Raw genomic sequence first — 4,023 nt, forward strand, 5'->3', positions numbered from 1 at the left:
AAGTCAACCACTGCCTTCACAATAAAACACTTATTTTGTATCATAAAGCAGCACATTTACAGAATGATATTTATTGTCGTCGTTATTATAGATAATAGATATGTATAGATACAGTGCTCAGCATTAGTTAATATATACCCATGATAAGTTGACTAAAAAGAGGAATAAAAAATCATCTTTTGGAAATTGATCTTAATGCCTTAATACAAAAATGAGGAAAATACAGGGGTCATAAGTCAGTACACCCCTATGTTAAATTCCCATAGAGGCAGGCAGACTTTTATTTTGAAAGGCCAGTTATTTCATGGATCCAGGATACTATGCATCCTGATAAAGTTCCCACATCATCATATACCCTTCACCATACCTAGAGATTGGCACACACACACACACACACACACACACACACACACACACACACACACACACACACACACACACACACACACACACACACACACACAAACACCCTTCATCATACCTAGAGATTAACATGGTTTTATGTCAGTTAGCCTAATAGCTGGTTTGATTTGCATTGAGAGATGATTTTATGGAAAGTACCCCATGCCAATCTCTAGGTATGGTGAAGGGTATGTGATGATGTGGGGGTATGGTGAAGGGTATGTGATGATGTGGGGTATGGTGAAGGGTATGTGATGATGTGGGGGTATGGTGAAGGGTATGTGATGATGTGGGGGGGTATGGTGAAGGGTATGTGATGATGGGGGGGTACGGTGAAGGGTATGTGATGATGTGGGGGTATGGTGAAGGGTATGTGATGATGTGGGGGTACGGTGAAGGGTATGTGATGATGTGGGGGTATGGTGAAGGGTATGTGATGATGTGGGGGTATGGTGAAGGGTATGTGATGATGTGGGGTATGGTGAAGGGTATGTGATGATGTGGGGTATGGTGAAGGGTATGTGATGATGTGGGGGTATGGTGAAGGGTATGTGATGATGTGGGGTACGGTGAAGGGTATGTGATGATGTGGGGGTATGGTGAAGGGTATGTGATGATGTGGGGGTATGGTGAAGGGTATGTGATGATGTGGGGGTATGGTGAAGGGTATGTGATGATGTGGGGTACGGTGAAGGGTATGTGATGATGTGGGGGTATGGTGTACTATTTATTTACAAATAAATAGTACATACTGTAACTACACTTATGCATAGCCATATTCTACTGCTCTTCATACTATTCATCATACATACACTTACGATGCTGAAAAACTAGTCCATGCATTTGTTACTTCCAGGCTGGACTACTGTAATTCCTTATTATCAGGATGCTCAAATAAAACCCTTAGGACTCTCCAGCTGATCCAGAATGCTGCAGCACGTGTTCTGACAAGAACTAAGAAAAGAGATCATATTTCTCCTGTACTAGCTTCTCTGCATTGGCTTCCTGTAAAATCCAGGATTGAATTTAAAATCCTACTCCTGACCTGCAAAACTCTAAATGTTCTAGCACCATCATATCTTGAAGAGCTCTTAGTACCGTATTGTCCCACTAGAGCACTGCGCTCCCAGAATGCAGAGTTACTTGTGGTTCCTAGAGTCTCTAAAAGTAGAATGGGAGGCAGAGCCTTCAGCTATCAGGCTCCTCTCCTGTGGAACCAGCTCCCAGTCTGGGTTCGGGGGGCAGACACTGTCACCACATTTAAGAGTAAACTTAAAACTCTCCTCTTTGATAAAGCTTATTAGCCTGGGTAAACCCTGACGAACTTCCGGCAAATTTGAGATTTGCTCTGCAAGTCAGTCTGGCAAAGAGCCCATTCAAACCCATTTCCAATGTCCCCAAAATTGAGGCACCAATCACAACCGCTGAGGCGGGCTTTACACCAATCACAACCGTTGAGGCGTACTTTATGCGACGACGATAGCGCGGCGACGGCTACATTCAACATGACGGCCACCGAAGCGCAGCAACCCGTTGATGCCGCTGTCGCTGCTACGTCACCTGGATCGTTGGTCTGATTGGTTGAAGGACTATCCAATGCGCCCAGAGGCATTTGAGCGGCGTCCGTTGGTGACGCCCCTTTGGAAATGAACTGTCAATGAACCTTTCCCAGACCCACTCTCAGTTACAACTGAGAAGGGTCTGGTGTCAACCAGGCTAAAAGCTTATAGTTAGTGAGTGAGGAATTGTGTCAGAAATGCTTGTTACTAACCTAGCTCTGGGGAGTTTACTCCCTGGAGTCCTTATGTTTTTTTTTGCCCAGCATGTTGCCTTGGATTAGGGTGGCACCAAAATCATGATTGCAGCTGTCGCCGTGGTCCTGCTGCACTCCCGGCTATGCGGTGACCTGCTGTGCCCTGCTGCATCCTGCTACGTCCTGCTATGCCCTGCTGTGCCATGCTACATCCTGTAACACTTGCAGTGCCCTGCTATGCCATGAACTACTACAACTACTCTCCATAGTCATTGTTCCATTATGTTAATTATCACTGTTATTGCCACTGTTCATCACACCCTTGACACCGACTTGAGCGTACATTCTGCGCGTGCGTAACAGCAGACGGCGCTAATCTGTATTGTCGCCCAAAAAATGAAAACCGGCAGCTGATTGGACGAACACGTCACGTGGGTCTGGATTCTCCCCGACCACAATGGCAGCTCGTTCGGAATACGATCTCGTATTTTACAAAGATAGTTCACGAAACGTGTTTCTGAAAACATTTTAAGTGAAAAATAGGCCGTGCAGTTGCTGAATCTGTCTTCATTTCAGATCAACAAAGGTCAGTTTAGAAGATTTGTCAGATTTTGAGAGGCGTTCGTCACTCATCCCGCTTGTCATTTCCGGGTTAGCTCTCCACCAATCAGATTGGTCACTGAGTCTGACTGCCCGCCTTCTGATTCAACATGTCAAATCGGCCCAAATTAAGGCCGATGGCTCCTCCGACTGATGACGGCACGGAACACACCGAACGGACTCGAGTCACCGACCTCGCCAGACTGTCAGACGGCCGATTATCGGGTTGGTGTGTCAGCGCCTTAAAAACTCCAAACAGCATTCATCACACAATAATCATAATCTGCGGATCAATAAACTTCAGTTACTGTGCTGGAAACTGTAAATAAAACTGCTGTGAATCTGTAAAATCATATAATCCAGTCAACTTTTTTAAATCCAAGATGTTAACTTTATTTATAACTAAGATAATTCAGCAGAAAGTTCAACAGACTCATAAAGCTGCTAATGAGGACACCGAACAAACTGGTTTCATCAAGCAGACATTTTATTAATGATCCACAGAAAACTGCATTAGTCAGGATATGATTTCATGAGCAACAACAAAATATATTGAATCACTCAGAATGAAAAATAATCAGTCTAACATGAATGGATCAACATGTTTCCTGTGTCTTCTGAAACATTTTAACTAGTCATCCCAAACATTAATACACATCAGAATAAATCACAGCCCTGTATTAACTGAACAGCACATTAGAAAAACATTAAAAACATCTAATTCACACTAGGGCTGCACAATTAAAGGTGCTCTAAGTGATGTTGTGTGAGGTCACTTCTTGTTGATGTTCAAAGTATTTTCAAACAAAACGAAGCTAGCTTGACCCTCCCTCCTCCTCATCCTTCCTTCCGCGCACTAACCCAGATGTAATAATCACAATTAGATATTTTCCTCATATCGTGCAGCCCTAATTCACACGAAGAAACTAAAGAACAACACATGTATTTGTGTACAACACAATCTGACTTGTGTCAGATCTGTACTCAACATTAAACAGCAGGGGGTGTCATCACTGCATTTAAAACCAGAGCTGTTGTCCCAATCTGTTCTCTAATCTGTTCAGTGAAGTAACTTTTGGTGATTAAACATGAAACTACAAGAACAAACAGAAACAGTCATTACACCATAGAGGCACTGTTTCCAGGAATTAAACATTTGACATTTAAAAGTTCTTAACATCACACTTAATAGAACTATAATGAAACATGTGATCATCAGTGTAGAACTTGTTTTCTACACAGCTGTCTGCTCTCAGTGATTCTGTTCA

General features: G+C 43.2%; 1 protein-coding gene across 4 annotated transcripts in view; it reads left to right on the plus strand.

Annotated features, from left to right (window-relative positions):
- The window catches only part of LOC116057126 (deoxyribonuclease-2-beta-like), a 240,191-nt gene that overhangs the window by 193,641 nt on the left and 42,527 nt on the right, over window positions 1-4,023 (plus strand). The window lies entirely within an intron of this gene.

The sequence above is a fragment of the Sander lucioperca genome, chromosome 14 (genome assembly GCF_008315115.2).
Source record: "Sander lucioperca isolate FBNREF2018 chromosome 14, SLUC_FBN_1.2, whole genome shotgun sequence".
In the NCBI taxonomy this organism is placed as follows: Eukaryota; Metazoa; Chordata; class Actinopteri; order Perciformes; family Percidae; genus Sander; species Sander lucioperca.